The sequence below is a fragment of the Glycine soja genome, chromosome 12 (assembly GCF_004193775.1).
Source record: "Glycine soja cultivar W05 chromosome 12, ASM419377v2, whole genome shotgun sequence".
In the NCBI taxonomy this organism is placed as follows: Eukaryota; Viridiplantae; Streptophyta; class Magnoliopsida; order Fabales; family Fabaceae; genus Glycine; species Glycine soja.
Window position 1 is genome coordinate 39,187,051 of NC_041013.1, and position 19,445 is coordinate 39,206,495.

Consider the following 19,445-nt stretch of genomic DNA (forward strand, 5'->3'; position numbering starts at 1 on the left):
TTTTTTCGTTCCAAATCGTGGTTTGTTAACGGTTTTGATGCTTGCACGTTGAAATCCACACATTAGTATTTTTTTATTTTTTTTATGTTGGTTAACATTAACAATAGCTGGTTTGCAACATGCCAACAACATGTGTAAAATAATTGATAATTTAATAATTATTTTCGATGAGAAACCAGTAAGGTTACAGCCTACATTTGTTTTGGATTAGATTCAATAGAATTGTGATATTGTCGTGTGTTACGAGTCACTTTTGAGTTTTGACCGAAGGAGAAAAAATCTCCCTCCGTACAAACATGAATTTGGCTCACTATCAAGTGGTGAACTAGTGTGCAAGAAACTAAGAATCATTTTTCTTTCCCTTAATGGTGATCATGATATTTATGGTTGTAGTTCTGACTTTAAGGCTCTAGCCAATTTATTGATGATCACGTTGCTTCTAGAGTATGCAATTTGTACAATGATCCAAAATATCAAAATAGAACGGGAAAAATAAATGGCCGTGTGCAGTGCAGTGGATCACTATAGTATCTATTGTTATGGATTCGAATTAATTATTGTAGGCCTCACTTAACATTGATTTTTTTTCCCCTTTGATTAAAAACGAGTGATTTTACAGGGGTATTTAACCATCTTTAAATGGTTGGATAGATCAGCCACGTGTTTAACGGATCAAAATGTTTTAGTTACGAAATTAAAGTGAATAAATTTTATAAAAAAATAATTATTAATTTGTGTACTTCAGGATGAATATTAATTTAGCACCACCAATCATCCACAATATCTATATACACGGCAGGATAGGTGTTAAAAAAACTAGTTCCGATTGTAATCAAACTTAAATTGAATTGGTTTTTTTTAAATTAGTTTAAGAAAATATCAGTGTATTATTTTATAAAACTATTAATCAAATTAATTTTTATTTGAAAAAATACTTAAAAAGCTAGTTCGAAACTGATTTAATTTTTAGAACTAATTTAAAACTGATTAAAAACTAGTTCAATTTCGAACTAATTTTTTAAATATGATTGTCGACGTGGAACTTCAAGGCGCTCAAGAGCATAATTTTTTTGAATTTCAAAATATCGGTTAATGCGATCACAAAAAAATTACACAAATATTATTGTACACATAATTCAACTATTAGAAATAAAAATTTATAAATAAAACTTTGTCTGTCAATTTTCAATGAGTTGAATCATATCATTTAACTCTTTAAACAAACATGTACAATTTGAGTTTTGGATAAAAACCCTACAAAAATATCTATAGCAACTTCAATAGTATAAGCTTTATAGGAAAAAAATGTATATCAGTTTCAAATTTCAATTCAGTTACTGAAGAAGAACATTTGGCTGCTGATGAGTTGAATTAAAGGGCTTTTTTTTTTTTTTCTGATAAAAGGGCGTTTTGGATCGGCGTTCTTAATGCAAGTGCTCTCAATTTTTCATGTTAAATTTGAAAAAGGTAAATAAAATAGAAGCTACTAGCTTTCGGCTTGATGTATAACCAATATTTCAAGACTCAGAGAAAGACACATTTGCCAAGTTAAAATCTTCTACAGTTATTCCTAAATTCTTCATTTTAAACCTATGATGCAAGCAAAGACTAACCTTCACTTTGTTTAAGGTATTCTTCTGTTCGTGGTCTAAAGGTTAGCATTTATGCATAAAAAGTAACTTTTCTTGGGCGAAAGTTTGTATTAAACAGTAAACGACCGAAAGGCTATTTTTTAAAGAGAAATTATACTAAAACAGCAAACACATAATAATTCATACAAATAAGAAGAATAAGAAAGAAGAGAGAAAAAATCTGTTAAAATCTATAATATGAAGGAGAAAGATAAAAGAAAAAATAAACCCAGCAAGTTTATATATTGGGGTTAATAAAAGAGGTTTTATCTTATTATTTGAAGGTGCTGTTTCATTATTTAATTACTTTATTAAGAAAATATTTACCTTTCATAATATCTAGGAGGATTTATAAAAAAGAAATCACAGAAAAAAAACCCTCTCTCGATCATGAATACCAGAAACGATAACATTACTGTTTTAACATACCGAGTAGGTATTAAACGTTGTTTATAGTATAGTATATGAAAGAAATAAGAATGAGTGATCTCCATTCCTTACTAACTAGTCAAAGTGTGAGTTGATTATAACAAAAAACACAAACGGTGGCAGAGGGTGAAACAGAACAGAGGGATATAAAAGTAGAAAGAAAGAAGGAGCTGACTTGAGGCCACGTGACAAGATTGAAATGGAACCGAACCTTAGTTACCTCACCTCAGCACCTCACACATTCTTCGCCGACTCTCTCAAAAGCTCTACCACCACGCCACAACCAGCGCCAGCTTGCGTGCCACACGCTTTCAAGCAAAGCACAACCACACTTGAACCGAGCCACCCCTGCCCCCGAGGAATAACCCTGTTGGTTTATATTATAACCATCGACCACCTTAACCTTAAATCCTAGGTAGCTAGCTTTTACTATTGTGTCGGCAACCGGTTGAGGAACAAAAAAACAGAGGAGGGTGCAAGCAGGGTGGTGGATGATGATGGAAGGGGTTTCGAGGGAGGCTCAGATGTCGATTGCTGCTTCTTCCATGTTTCCTGGATTCAGATTCTGCCCCACTGATGAGGAGTTGATTTCTTATTACCTTAGGAAGAAGATGGATGGCCATCAAGAGAGTGTTCAAGTCATTTCTGAGGTTGAACTTTGTAAATACGAGCCTTGGGATTTACCAGGTTAATAGTAATATTTCTCTCTCTCTCTCTCTCTCTCTCTCCGTGTTCAGTTTTTAATCCTAGCTTTTTCTTCAATGTTTTGGGTGCGACTTCACGCTTCTTCACTTCGATTAGTTTTGGCATAATTGGAAGCAAAGTCATAAATTTTGCACGTAACTCATAAGGTGAGAACTATTAGGCTTCATGCATAGATAACATGGGAGATGACTTTGTTCCTGTAACTAGGTCTCTTGGGTCCTTATTTAGGCCGTCCCTCTCCCTCGAGTAGTAACGGGTAATCCAGTCTTTAACTCTCTATTAATTGTCATGATTGGTATCCCGTAGCTCCTGGGTGACCGTTACTGCTGTCAAGATTGGAGACGTTATGGGTGAGTGAGTGCATAACTGAAAGCCAATCATCAAGTGCTAGATTGAGGGAACGGTTGGCATACGACCGAAGAGGTACACAACCCTAAGCCTGAGTGTGTAAGTACGAAGAGACTTGAAGTAGTAAGACCATTCGACTGCTGAGCTACACAGCCCCTCAGCTTCGAATGTGTAAACACAAAGAGGCATGAAGTAGCGATGACGGTTGGCATTCGACTAAAGAGGTACATACTTAATAATGAGTTTAGAATAAACTTTGATATCATCTTAGATGATGGAGCTGACTTATTCTCACTTGCAAAATGAGAGATATCTAAGCTGGTCAATTAGTTTTGGCATAATTGAAAGGAGAGGTTGTGGATTGTTGATTAGTCATAGACTCAGTTGATGCTGAAAAATAGAAAATCAAAATGAGGTATGCGGGTGGGTAGGAGCTAAATCAAAATTTATCAACTTTATACTAGTACAAATACTTATGTTTGTGGAGAATTTCCTTCCTTATGCAAGGCTCAAGGTGAGTAGTGCCATTCCATCTAATTGGGGCATTGCATGAATTTGTAGTGGGGCTTCTTATATGCCGCTCATCATGTTGGAGTCCTATGTAAAACCTACTCATACGTGAATGGGTTCTGCGTACATGATGATTCAATTTGCGTGCAATGTTAAAATTGTTCAAAATTGATTTTGCTTCTTGTTAAGTTAGTAAATAAAATTATGATATTATGCTATGTATGAGAAAGAAAAATAAAATTAAATTAACCCGTCCTACACAAAAAATGATAAGTTTTCCTACAGATACTTTGTATCTTTCGGTCTCTTTACATTTTGTCATGTTCGAAAATATCATAAAAAGATCCCAACCCCTTGAAAATTTTGGTTCCCCTAGCATCCCCTAAGTACTGGGAGAAAGCAAAGGTGGGACAATGCTAAAATATGGTTTATTAGTATAAGGGTTGTTACATGAAATTACATGATTCAAGCTATTTATATTAATTTAAATATTATATCAAGTAATAATTTTCTGTGGTGTAGCTTCATTGTAGAATTTGATTTAGTTTTGAAGAGTCACCGTGAGTTATAGTGTTTGATGCATAATGCTTTGTGACTGGTTGAACATTCAAGAAACATTTATCTCCTTATTTCTTGACTTGTTTTATGCTAAAGTGAAAACAGAACACGCAGAAAGAAACCAAGATCTGTTGTAGTTTGTGTTTGGCTATTTGCACTGAAAAACTGAAATGAAATGTTGCAGTTGTTCAATGTTATTCCAGCTTTCTGATATCCATTTTCTAAATAAATATAGAGAACAGAATGTAATTAGAAATTGCTATGCATGTTTAGACCTGTCACCGATTCAACAAAAATGTTGAAACATTTGACTTACTAATACTGGTTTGGAACCAGCCAAATCATTCATTCAATCAGATAACGAATGGTTCTTCTTCTCTCCCCGAGGAAGAAAGTACCCAAAAGGTTCACAAAGTAAAAGAGCAACTGAATGTGGATATTGGAAGGCAACTGGCAAAGAGCGTAATGTAAAGTCAGGTTCTAACGTTATAGGAACGAAGCGGACTTTGGTGTTCCACTTAGGGCGTGCACCTAAAGGGGAGAGGACCGAATGGATTATGCATGAGTACTGCATCAATGAAAAGTCTCAGGTGATCAGTTATTATATTATCCAAAAAGGAACGTTAGAAATACACTTCTTCAAAACATATTGTCTACTGTTGTTAAAATTTATTAAAAACTACATAATTACAAGTGAGAGTCATTAAATAAGAAGTGAGACTCATGATATTTTGTGATTTCTACTAATTTTCAATCAACAATAACAATAAGAAGTATGTTAAAAGAATGTGTTGCTAACAGTTTTCATTATCTGAATATCTTCTTATATCAAGACAACATAAGTCACATTCAAGGATTCTGAGTTGTATGTTTGTTGCAAGTTGTAATTATTTAGTAATTTATTATGTTATATGTTTCAGGATTCTTTGGTCATTTGTCGCCTCAAGAAGAACACAGAGTTCCGTTTGGGCGATTCTTCGAATAGAGCTTCATCAAGTCAAAGGCACCCCGTGAATTCACATGAAAGTGGTTGTGCCATCTCAGAGGGTGGTATTGATCAAAGGGATGCTTGTGAGCAAGACAAATAGGTAGGATGTAGCTCCAAGAGGGACAGTTGCAGTTATGGTTCTCCTTCAATGGAGCAAATTGATTCTGTGTCCGAACCGAATCAGAGACCGGTTAGTGAAGCTACTTTGGCAGTGTCTTCAGGCCAACCAAAGGTATATTAATACTATTAAGATTCAGCTTCTTTGTATATTAATTAGTACTGCATTGGATAAAATTGAAATATTTTCTTGCCCTTGTTATTATATTGTAGGAGAGATATGAAGAGGATTGTTATGCTGAGATACTAAAGGATGATATCATTAAATTAGATGAATCATCAATCTCGGTAGAGGGTCACACAAGACCACAGGATCCTATACAGATGCATCCTTCACCACAAGGCACATCACAACGGAGAATAAGATTAAGGGTTGGGAATTCAAAGCATTCTCCTGCAGTAGTTCGTTTCCCTTGCACAATGCACTCGTCAAAGAGTACCTTCTTCGCCAGAATAACCATTAGTTTGGTGGTATTTCCTTTCTTTGTCTTCACTTTGACAGTTCTATATTTTTTGTCTTTAGTGGGTGGAAACAAACAAGTGAAATATTGTGGGAAATTTTCTGGTGTAAATTATGATTAGTACACAAAGGGTAGGCAATTTGTTAAACTGGTTCTTTCCTAATAGTATGTTGCATTAGCCTTTGAGATTTCGTGTACAAATTAATGATGGGCTCCTCTGCACCACACGAAATCAGGGTTTGTAGTGGAGGTTTGGGAAGGATTGTTATCATAGTTTTTCTTTTTCAATATATAAAATAATACATACTATACACACATACTGATAAGAAACCTTATCAAATGAGAGCATTTTTTGAAACATAGAACATTAATTATTAAATTTTATTTGAAGTTTAAAAAAAAAAACACACACACACAGATATATATATATATATATATATATATATATATATATATATATATATATATATATATATATATATATATATATATATATAATCTATGTTAGTTTTTGTTAAGTAAATTTTTTAAGGAGTACAAAATTTTTTAGGTAAAATTGTATTTTTAGTCTCCTAATTTGTTTTCAATTTTGATTTTGGTCCCTCTTTAAAATTATTGAAAAAAATTTATAGGTAAAATTATATTTTTGGTCACGCAATCTTAGTCCCACAACCCAGAATTGAACATTGATGGTTACAAAGGAATGTCGAATTCATGGGAGATGAATGCATTGTTGTTGTGATTGGTCAATCCAAACATGACAAATACAATCATCATCCAATAAGAATGTGACACGTGCCCGTCAACATTCATCTGTATAAAATAGGAAGGCAGACCAAAATCGAAATTGAAGACAAATTGAGGGACTAAAAATATAATTTTATCAAATTTATATACTTTCATATAACAGAAATAATTTTTAATATGATTTTAAGATAATTATTATAAAGTTTAAGAATTTTTTTTATAATACATAATAATTTATAATTAGATAATATTATTGTGTATGTTATTTTTTAAAGTGATGATGAAACTTTGATTGTTTACACATTTAGTATTTTATGTATGGTTAGATTTGATTCTGTCACTTTTTTTTATAAAGTGAATTATGACTTGTGTATGGCCACGACGCTACCATACACATGATTCCTAGTTCCTGCAGCTAGAAGTTTCCTAAACTTGATGATGACGGAATGCTGGATCTTCAACTCTTTATTGATTCCAATCTTACATTAACTGGTGGTGGTGGGGGCACAAATCACAATCTTGTTGAGATTTCTGACATCTTGTTATGTTAGTACTTTTCAGAATGGTTTGATCAGTAACCATTTGGTTCAGATAGATTTGATTTTAAATTATTTAATAAAAAATACTAATAAGTGAATTTAGGTATTAATTAAGAAATTAAAGAGAGAATTTTTTATTTATTAAAATACATAAAATTATATTGCTTATATTTTTAGTTTATTAATTAATGTACTAAAAATATTGATTTTTAATATCGTAATTTATTTTGAATAGCATATTTGCAATTTTCATTACAGAAATATAAAATAAACAACGCCTTAATTAAAGTGATTGTGTGATTCATACTTCTTTCATACTTTACACTTTATTTTCACTAGTTTGATCTCTATAAATTCTTTTCTTATATGTGTTTTATATATATAAAAAAAAACATATTCTACAACCAAGAGTGGAAAAGAAAGAGAAATGTAAAAGAGAAAAAGAAATAAAAGTAAGTTATCAGAAAAGCGTAAAAGTTTGTTATAAAAATAATTTTTCTCAATGTTTGGTATTCTCTCTCCATGCAAAGCTTTTAGTAGAAAAATTGTACTAGTGAGTCAAATAATTAAATCTCCAACTTAACTTTTAAAAATAATTATGCTCAAACTTTATTTATTTATTTTAACAAGTAAAATTTAAAGTTTGATCTTTACTTATTAAAAATATGAAACTTAGTTTAGTTTATTTATTAGTGGAAAGATAGGTACTCAAAGGTTGTCTATTTATAACTTTTACGTTTTGGAATTGGATTTAATTATATAAACAGTTGGGTATATTTTTTTCACAAAAGTATATAAACTTAAAAATTATGCAATAATAAATTTTTAAGATAAATTATGTCCAATATATTAGTTAGCATTTAGAAGTTCACCTTGGTTAAAGTATATCACTGAACATACTTACATATTTAGATTCATTTGATGGCGGTGTTAAACTAGGGTTCCTCTTTATAAGAATTGAGGCATAGGGTAGCGTTGGGTGCTCCCAACCGCAACGAATAACAGCCTTGATCTTCCAAGTAACTTAACTTCCGTAAATGGTTGACAGATACAAGAAAAGTAGAAAGTTGAAAGAGAGAGAAACATCGAGCTGCAGTTCTGTTCTAGGGTTACACTTGTTTCCATTGCTGGTAAAGAATCTCCAATCTTCCAACACTGCGTCACTCGCTTTGTTCCCAATTCAGTCCACAATTTACTTTTTCCACTTTCCCCTAACCTCCCACTCGGAACTCGTCGTTACCTATCGATAATGAATTTGGGGTTACCTCGCTCACATCCATCGGTAAATCTTCTTCTTCCCACTTCTGTGCGATTCCTCGATCCAATTAACCCTAGTTTTAGGAATTAAAAATTGAGCTAATTGAGCTAATTGAATGTTGAGCAGGTGTTTACTCTGTAATTAGGAACCATGTCGAGGCCCATGTTGCTTGTTTTCTTGCTGATTATACTTATAATCACCTCACAGTTCGAGTGGAAGCAGCAGCTTGTGGCCGATGTTGACTCTAACCCCAGCGTGTCGCAGAAGCAGCATCAGATTTCCAAGGCTGGAGAAACCGTTAAGGAGAAGGTCTTGCCTTTATGCTTAAATTAAATTAAATCTCTCTGTTGATATAATCAGTAGCTTGAGTTGTTTGATGTAGCGTCTGTTTCTGTGTTGTGTGGTTATTTGGGTCATTTGTCTGCAGTTTTGACTCATGCTGCTTTTTATCCTGCACCTTGCATTAGGTTACATTTCAATTATAACCGAGTGAAGAAAATTTCCCAGAATATGAGAGAGGTGTTGATCGAGATTATAACACAAATGCGTACAGTTTATATGCTTGCTTTCATAGGTATTATATATTTGTTTAGATTAGTGCATGTGATTGCTTGTATGTTAGCTTTGATCCATTCATTTTGTTATGCTGTACATGATTTTTACGGTCTCAGTAGGCTGGCCTACACTGTGTAACCATGTTCCTTGGAGGCATGAAGAAGAGAGTTTGGTGTTCACTTTTCGATAATTGTTTTATGTACTCTTGTTGACTAACACCCCTCTCTGGCTACTTAAAAGATTAAGAATAAAACCCTGAAAACTCAGTTCTGAGATAGTATGTGTGTCCTCAATTTTATAAATTTCTTGAAACCAAGACAAGTGATCTGGGTTTAGTAGCATGGAAGGAACCTGTAATTAAATAACACAAATATGTAACATGCTTCTGTTATTAATGATAACAATGAAGAAGTGCTATCCATTCATAGAGATATGGAAGCTTAGAACAGATTATATATATGAAGACAAATGCAGAAAGGAAGAGAGGGATAACAGAATACTTTCCTATTTCCATTAGCACCCTCTCACTTCAATGCATTTGGTGCTTTGAGCCTTCTTGCTTCACTCAAAATCCCTCAGGGGGTTGTTAGTTGCTTTCCTTCGTGAGGTCCTTTTTAATCCCTGAATCCTTGGATCTACAGCTGTGTTATCAAAGGCAGATGGCGGAAAATGGTGGAAGGCTGAAATTCGGCCATATAAACACGCCATTGCGCCTTATGGTGCCGCCATGGTGAGCCTCCCTTCACAAATTGCCTATGGCAGTTGGCAAAAAATCCACCATGCCATTCCACCATGGTGGCACCATGACACTGATCTACAGCCATCGGTCTTTCTGTGCTAACTAACTCTGATTCCACCTTTAGCATATGGCCAGGGAGGTTTCTGGTAACTTTTTGTATAGGTTTGGATTAGATTCATTGGGATTGCTCAGGTCCTGTTCCATATAATTCTTTCAAAGTAAAACAATTTAACTTTGCGTGACAGGTTTTTATGCTTAGTTTTATCCTGTATGCCCTTTCTGTGGTTTTTGGGAGGTTCCCAACTTGCAAGGTTATCATTCTGTCTTAAAGATTTGCATGTTTGTGCTTTATACAATTATCACTGGAAATAAAATAATTTTATTAAGTTGAGAAGACAATCCTTTGATCACATAGCTTTGGCATCTCATTGTCTCAGACAATCCACATTCAGATCTTTCATCATCATTTGAGGGAATTTTGCTTTATAGAGCTATAAGCAAATTAAAAAGTTGTTTCACTGTGGGAGAAGTGGCACATGTATGGGCTTAAGTTTTGAATGTCTAATTTTCAAAACTAATGTAGAAGATTTATTAGTGGTTAATGGAGCATCACATTCATTGGAACATTGAAACCCATCCATTAAATGTTCCAATGTTATCAATTGTTATGTGAAAAGATTATTATGAAGTAAATTTGGAAACTGTAAATAATTTCTACTAAACGCTAAAGACATTTAGTGTGACACAAAAAATGAGATAGTTTTGTTGTGGCTTGTCTACATTGTGCATAACTAGTGTTATATTTACATACAGTTCTCTATAATAGAGATTAAGAAGTGATGAGTATTATTTACTGAGAAAAACAGAGCTAAGCTCCTTACAGAAGAGAAAGTCAACTAGAAACTAGAAATTAAAAAAATCCAACAGTTTGTAGGTGCTTATTCTGACACATGTGCCTGGGAAAAAAACTGTTCTTCACAGTGAAAACATTTGACTCCAATACCCAACTTTGATCTTGCACCTGTTGAGCCAGCTTCATCAATGTCCCCGTCTCCTGAACTATGGAGTCAGACTTCCACTCATATAAGAACCTTTTTGTCAGCTTGTCAAAGCGGAGTGGTGAGCTCTAACTGCTCCTTCCTTCATGGTTTTGTGTGCTGCAAACTCATTAATACTTCAAGAGTACTGAAATTGACCCAATAGTGATCTCTCAAAAGTGAGCCGGGAGATGCACTAAATTCTTGCTTCCCTATATTGAAACCAATTTAGCCTTGTCCCCTCCAAACAAACAGCAACTGCTACCACCTCATCATCTGGAATTTGATTAATCTCAATATCAGTCATCCATCCTTATGGATCTTCACGGGTGAAATAAGGTATCTCTCTGCTCCCTCTCCTGACCCACCTCTCCTTCATGTTTGTTATTCCGCAAGCCCTTGTCCTCTGGTCCATCTGATCGTTCTCTTTATAAAATGAGCCAGACTCACACACAGCTCTTTCATCATTTCCCCTGTTGACTGTCAGAGCTTCCTGCCTTTCTCCCTGCTTTTCTGTCATCCTTCACTTCAGAGATTCAAAATGACCATCCTCATAGATACCAGGACTGGGAGCTCTGATACCACGTTGATGGAAATTTAGAAGTTATGAGCATTATTTATTGAGATAAAGGGAGCCAAGCTCCTTACAGCAGTGAAAATCAACTAGAAACCAGAAAAGAACAAATTTCTGCAACTGCCACTCAATGGTGCACTCCATCCTCATACATTAAAATATTCTCCTCCACTGTCCTATCTCTGGAGTCTTATATCCTGAATGCCACCTGTCCCATTCAGTTATGCTTCCTCCCTCTCTCCACTAACTGCATCCCCAATTTTCCCATTTCCTTTATCCTCATCATTTCCCACATTCCTCTCATCACCCCCGAACCAATGTTACCAATGGGCCCATTTCCCTCTTCATTTATGAACATGAATTGTGTGCCTGTACCTCTAACTCTAGATTTTTACAGAATTGTCCAATAGTGCTTTTGCTATTTTAATCAGGTATTTATTGATTTTTTTCTTGAAATGGATGTTCCTTGCTGCAGATTATTTTAGTGCAAGAGAAGAATATTCGAAGACTGAATGAGCTAGTTCGGCATCTCCAGGAGCAACTGCAGCAGTGTAGAGGACGCAATGGAACTATAAATGGCACTGTAAGCCCTCTAGCTGAGCGGATTCTTGAGCTTGAGCGACAGCAAATTTTAGAGGATTAAGCAAATGCAGCAAGTATGGTAAATGATGTTCATTGTTATGCTCAAGCTGTGAAGTTGTTCCTTAATTCGTTTGGAGTGAACGTTGTAGAAGATTTGTTCCCTATCTGATCAATTATGATTTTCAACTCTATCTCAATGGAAAGTGAAGTATTGTAATCTTGCTCAAAAAGTTGTTGAATGATATAGAAGCATTATATCTTATACCGGTTAGATCGTTTCTGTAGTTTAACATTTTCACATTTCTCTCTTGACATCTAATACTGCCGTCCTTTTGGCACATATAATTGAGGAGATCTTTGAGTAAACTCTCTTTGTTATTGAGCTTTGTGAAAACGCAAATAATTAGGAAACCAGAAGACTCACTATGTAAGTCAAGAGGTCACTAATGTAAAACAATCCTAGTCTTGCCTTTGCAAGAGTGGAAAGTCGACCAGTTGAATACTTGAATAATCCTATAGAAAAGTAATAATAAATAATCTAGACCAGTTTTATAATGTAAGTACACAATGCATCAAGTTTATATAGAGAATTAAGACTAAAATTTGAATGCATTGAAGTGTTTTTCTTTTTCTTCCGGAAGGCAATTTCTAAGTTTTTTCCCCTCATACATGACAAAGTGCATGTTCGGTAGAGACTATTTTGGAAAAATAATTGCTTTTTCCCTCTTAAGAGCCCTCTAAAAAATTAGTAAAAAAATGATTGGAATTTTTTTTAATGATAAATTAGACCAAACATACACTAAATATTTATCCGATAAGGCAATTAGAGTGCATATTTCAAAATTAAAAGACCTTTTAGTTAGCATTGCATGAATAGTCCAATTTTATAACTGAGCTACCTATTTCAATGTCCCATACAATATCTAACAATTAGCCATGAACAATAATTAAAATAATATAATAATACATCAAAATTAATACTACTTTATAATGTAACAAATGATTTCAAATATTTAATTAATTTTAATCAATATTATAAAATAAAATAACAAATTTCCCTTTCAATAACGTTTTTATTCTTTGGTGTTGTAACAGTGTAACTTATTGTATAATAAAAGAAATTCCTTCCCCCCTTCCCACCCCCAAAAAGTGTCACTGTTACTAATTACTGATTTGAAGATAAGTAAAATTATTATGAATCTATTTTTTTTTCCTTCGAGTATTTAATGCAAGTAATTACAATACATTTTATTGTTCTACGGTTGAAACTCGAAAATTACTTATTAAATTAAAATAATCTCATATTAGTTGATGTATATATTCAGTGGTATTTATTTAAAGATTTAAACATTAATTAAAATACAAATACTTCTTACTCTTTAATTGCATTATTAAAATAAATCAGTTATAATATGCTTAATTAAATTTTAACTATGTATTTATAATTGACATTAAAGGTATGGTAGGAGTAAAAACTGGCTTCGTTGCTGTCTTTTTTTTAATTGTTTCAGTGTTGTACACTTAATTTGTGTTAATATTTAATTTTATTAATATTTAATTTTATTATTCAATTTAAAACTGTATAATTTTCAAGAGACAGCACGGGGATAGCAAGAAAAAGGACAGCAGAAAAATCAGATCCCTAAGAACATATGTAGATCAGTTTGATCGATTACCATAAACTTAAACAGTTGGTCCAACTTAAATTAAGTTAACTTTTATTTCATAAGATAATTTTCTCTCTCACACACGCACGTTGCACACATAAATAAAAGAAAATTGCTAGTTTGGTGTGTGTGTGTGGTATTTTGGATGACAACTTTATTTTTAGCCTTATTTAGTTTTACTAATTTTGTCGATTGTAAATTCATAATTGCAGCAATATAATGAAGGTTAGTTGCCTATTTATTTCTTCTTCAATCTTGTGTTGTTATTGTCATAATACTGGCCATGTCTATTATTTAATTAAAAAATATGTAATATTATTAATTTTCATCTTAGCAGGGAAAAAATGTTACATACATAAAGCCTGCCAGTATCCAAGAATAATTTTGATTTGTATTAGTATCAAATGATCCCAAGCGTATATACATATATACACAGACGACAAAGACAAAACAAATAAAATAAAATAAATGCAAAAATGATCGTGGCAAAATAAAATAAATTCTAAAATGGTAAGTTTGATCATAAGGTAACCTTAAAATGACATGATTTTAGCTTCGATCCTAAGACAAAGACAATTAAAATTCACAATTTTTGTTGTTGCATTCATTCATAAAACGCTAAAGAATGATTAAAAAAAAACTATTATCAATGCAGTAATTATTCAACCACTAAGAGTAGCAAGGGCGGTTCGATTTGTTGTTTTCTGTTTTCATTTTCATTAGAAATAAAAAATGGTGATGAAAATGTGTTTGGTTGGATTTCTGTTTTCATTTTCAGTAAAAATATTTTTCCAAACGAACCAAAAAATTAAAAACAATAAAATCTAATTTTCAATGTTTTTAGTTGAAATCAGGAACCTCATTTTGAATAAAATGAAAACGCGGTGGCAAAGAATATAATTTTAAACAAATCTAAAAATACATTTCCTTTTGAAAAAACATTTTCAGTGTTTTTATTTTTTGAAAAAAGAAAACAAGAAGTCAAACCAAACATGCTTTCAAAATTCTAATCTTTTAAAAATAAAAATAATTTTCAGAAAATGAAAACAAAAAATGAAAACAAAAAATAAAATGCAAACCAAACACACCCTAAAATAAATTAATTTTTTCAGTGTCAAAAAACTGTCTAGAACTGTAATACTAGTACGGAAGCAAATTAATAAATATCTACTAAAAATTGGAAAGGACAATCATGCCAGAAATTATATTGAAATTAAATGTGTATGCCATGGTCTACTGGGCTTGCTTGAACTTTGAATTATCTTTGTCCAATTATACTGTAGTATTATTTGTTATACTGTAGTATTATTTGTTTAGCTTATTTTTTGAGTGTAGAAATGGACACAAGACGTCAGATAGAATGGAAATATGTTAATTTCTATTGTTTATTTGAGAGGAGAGAAAAATAGGAAGGAAGAAAGTCTTTTTGGGCCTCACATACAAAAAATAATTCCCCTAAAATATGGGAAAATGCTTCTTGCATTTAATTTTTTTTTTTTACATTTTTGAAAACTAAATAATTTTTTTAGAACATAAAAATAATAAATAATTTTACATTAGAAAAAAATATAGATATATGTTAATTTTTCAGGTTATAGTAAAGTTTAATGATATTATAGATATTTCGTTTAGCAAATAAGGGGTTAGATGACAATTAATTAGTTAGTGTACCTTATTAGGAAAGGTTGTTAGCTTAATGAGTATTATAAGTAGTGACACAATATATATGTGATATAACTAAAGTCAGTAAAAAACTCATTAGGGTCGACTAAGGGTAAAGGATTTGATAGTGTGCAAAAGGTCCTATGTTTTAATTTTGTTGCCGCTATCATACACAAAGACAATAGCTCAGTCAATAGAATTTCTCTCTTGAATCTGCATGTGTTCTAACGATTGGTATCAAAGAGTTTTATGATGACCTGTTAATGGCATACTACATGCTGCATAACAAAAGTGTGAAGTGAAGTAGTAGTCATGGTTGGATCCAATGGCATTCCCAGCAAACTTGCCAATTCTAGATGGCAAGAATTATGAGAAATGATATATCCAAATGAGAATGATATTTGGTTTTCAAGAAGTGACAGAAGTGATAAGAAAAGTTGATTGCTTTATTCTCTTCTTTATTTTCTTCGACCACGGTTATGATGTCATTCAACACTTTTACTTTCAAAAGCGACGGTCTGGAATGGTGAGAGAATTTGAGTTGGATGAATAGTTTAAGTGATAACACTTAGTTTTAGTTATGGCCGACACAACTAGAGTCGATCATACAGCCAATGCAACTATTATCAATCATAAAGTTGATGTTAGTTGCATTGGTTTCACGTCCACCACTTAGTTGCATTAGTCTTTTTTTTTTTTGTCTTTCTCCCAATTTAGCGTCTGTTTGTAACAACATTATGTAGCCTCGACCAAAAAGTTGGATGCATTTGCATATGTTCTAGCTTTGAAGCGTTGAGTAGGGGCACATACGCAAAGCCAACACTACTGAAGTCAATCTAGCGTTCGCTTTTGCATTATAATGCCTACTTTTGGCTGATAGTAAAATGCGAATATACAATCCTTATGCTGTTAATTTCTCCTCCTATGTCTATGATGAAGGTATCTTGTCGAAACTTTGAAATGCCAAGTGGCCAAACTCACATCTCAACATGTCATAGCAAAAATCTAGTATCGCGATTCAATAGCAGAAGAATATCATACTTCATAGTTGTCATTATACCGGAGAAACCATAATAAGACAACTTTGATACTAGTTTGTTAAAAATGATGCACAACAGAGATAAGGAAAGTAAACAAAAAAACCCCCCACCAATTTAAAGTTAAAACCCATTTACAGGAGAGAAAAATACATGGGTAGAAAAGAAAAAGAAAAAAAAAAACGCCATAGTTAACATTGGTACAAGAGAGAGATACAAAGCGAACAACTACAGTGTCTAAATTACTATTGAGATAACCCACAACACAATTTAGAGCATGTAAAATCCTAACCTAAAAGCATAAAGGTCCATATGCCAAACGTCCAAAATTTCTTCACCAAATTATTCGCCCCGCAAACTTTCGAGGCAAGTCAATAATTTCGGTCACCAACTCTAATAGTGAAAAATATATAGTCATGAAACAAACAAACCAAGTAGTAGTTTTGTTTAGGATCTTGGTAGGGTGGTGTTTGAGAATTCTCCTTCCTGGCGTGGCAGCTATTCTTATAGATGATAGATATATAGTTGATTTTTTCTGTAGCAAACTGGGGCTAGCTTTGCGTGTTGGGCGCATTGCCCCGTCTTTCTACGTACCCAAAAAGATTAATTTTTCATGAAATTAAATAACAAGCCTACAACTAAGTCAACAAGTTAAAACAAACAATCATGCTTAAGCGGGGAGGTTTTAGGGAAACGGAGAGAAAACACAATGCATTAGCAGTTGTATAAAAATCAGAACAAAATTTATTTTAAAATTAGATTGCTACTTGAAAATACTAATAGTCAAACATTCAACAAATTATAGTCATACAAATTAACGCTAGTTGAAATAAAGGGTAGCAGGAGCAAAGCAATTAAAACACGACGGTTTATATTAGTTTGACAAAAAGACAGATCTTACTTATCTTTGCCAAAAAAAACTACGGTATTTATAACAATTGATGTAGTTTCTTTCGACTTTTCTTGGCTATATTTTTTTATTTTTTTGAAGATTCTACTTGCTCCAACTATTATATATGACGAGATATTTCTTCCAACTGGATCCGTTGAAGTTTCAAACTAGAATATAGCTTGCCTATAAAAAAAAAATAAAAAAGGAACTAGAATACAGTTTAAACCCACCAGTGTCGGTCTAGTGGTGATAAATAGCTTATCTAAGTTATGATAAATATTTGTAGAGACACCATAATTACCATGACTAACTAAAATAAACTACCTTGAGAATTTGGAAGGAGGGTTCAATATTTTATAGGCAAAGAAAATGCATTAAGGGAGAGGAAGCAGAACCATAGCACAAAGGAGTGCCAAGATCCAGCCAGCATTGAGTGTACTATTATAATTAAAGGCAAAACCCCTTAACGGAGGAAGACAAAAATATAAGGCATCAATTGCCACACCAAACCCTATAAGACACCGAACATATGGTGACAGCAGTATTTATGTCTGGTTGCAGTAATTTTATCATGAATGGATGAATGTGGAAATAGCAGAACAGAAAAGTTATAGATCTCTCGCTCCAATGACTGGCATAGACCAAACATAGGACACTATAAGTTTATCAGCAGAGCTGATATACACGTTTTAATTTCTTTAGCAACCCCCATGGAAGAAATATTCATTCGCATACACACTTAAGTACAAAAATGTGGACTAATAATAGATAACGGATCGCAAATTTAGTATGAAAAGGGACTTGAAGGTTTTGTATATGATTTACTGATTTTGTTTTAAAGGTACAAATATAGTATTATAGAATTAAGAAAGATACCAATACAAGCACAAGTGGTGGTGTTTTTTATTACATGCATAGTTTTATAAGACTCCAATGCTAAAATAGATAGACCAACTAAAAAAATGTGGTCATTGTGATCAAATAGATAATAGAACTCCCTAAATAATTTCCATCCATATGGCCTCAAACCACCTAATATGCATTAGACTTCAAGCTCAATAAGAAATAGGAGCATACAATAGAGACCCGGATCACTTGTATTGAGCATTTGTAACCTGACAGCTCCTAGACCACATTAATTACATAAGTTGTAGCATGGAGTTATAAAGTTAATTTAGTAATTAAAGGAAGAGGAGAAATAGAATACCGTGGGATTCCAATCCTTTTCATTATAAAAAATTAACAAATAATATTTGTGAATAAAAAAAATCAGTTACAGCCTTATCATTAGACTACAACATCATTTGCTTCATCAAGACCACTATCAGCGGGAAACACGCGGAAGGTTTTGTATATAGTAACTATATGTCTATAACCATTCAACCAAATGAAGGAGCAAATTTAAATAAGTTTCAAATGTGTTTAGTCCCTTAAATTTTGTCATAGTTTTTTTTTGTCAAGTTTAAAACTAAACTTTATCATCCCATTATGGGAAACAAACTTGTTTTCTTCCTTCAGGCTAACAAGTTGGGTTAACTACTGATGTATAGTTAATAGGTTGACATATGTGGCCTAATGGTGCTTGTGATTAAAGCCAAACGTTTCCGCAATCAGACGAACTAAAATCAAACTTTTATATATTGAACAGAACCAAAAGCATTATTATATACACTAATGCTTACGTAGAATAAACAACTTGCAGACCAACTAGTATTTCAACTTAATAATCTTAAATTCAAGTAAATCTTAAATTAAATATTCAAAAACAAGATTTTATTATCCATAATAATCTTATTTGAGTCAAAAAGAATTATATTTGTCATTAATAATTGATGTGATGATAATTTGTAGATTGGTCAATTATATGGAATCGTCAAATCAGGCAATTTAAGAATCTGAATGGCCGGTTTTCACCAAACAAAAATATCATGTATATTGTTTGAAATGAGTAGCATTTGTGATTCAATATGCCCAAGCCAATCAATATAATATTTCTGCATAATTCAATGAAATGAATAAATACGGATCGCAGACTTTTTAGTCTATATATTCTCAATTTAATTAACCAAACACGCGTGTAAGACAATAACTTTTTTTTTCTCCCCGTGTTTAATTAGAACAAAGAAAAGGAATAGTCTCTAACTGGATAAACACATGTAGCTTTCGCAATTAATGAGATGGTATCTACCGCAGCCGAATTTCATCGCATTCACATATGATTGGAGCTGTTCCTGCAAGCTTCGTTGGTATAATTTTCTATCTTATTGTTGGCTCCTTCACTAACCGCAATAATTAAATTTGACCTTTAAAAGTCAATCAAACTCATCCTCCATGTATGACTGTATTGCTTTAATTTCCTCTCTACTTCAGTGCCTTGCTCTTCAAATCCACTATATATAAGCATCCTTT

The 19,445-nt window shown here is 32.8% G+C and overlaps 1 pseudogene across 1 annotated transcript; it reads left to right on the plus strand.

Moving 5' to 3' along the window:
- Window positions 1–2,225: 2,225 nt before the first annotated feature.
- LOC114379009 lies at window positions 2,226–12,144 on the plus strand (annotated as a pseudogene). Its single transcript, XR_003659404.1, has 6 exons — window positions 2,226–2,747; window positions 4,518–4,771; window positions 5,102–5,401; window positions 5,500–5,853; window positions 8,433–8,600; window positions 11,672–12,144. The product of XR_003659404.1 is annotated as an NAC domain-containing protein 40-like (transcript).
- The last annotated feature ends 7,301 nt before the right edge of the window (window positions 12,145–19,445 follow it).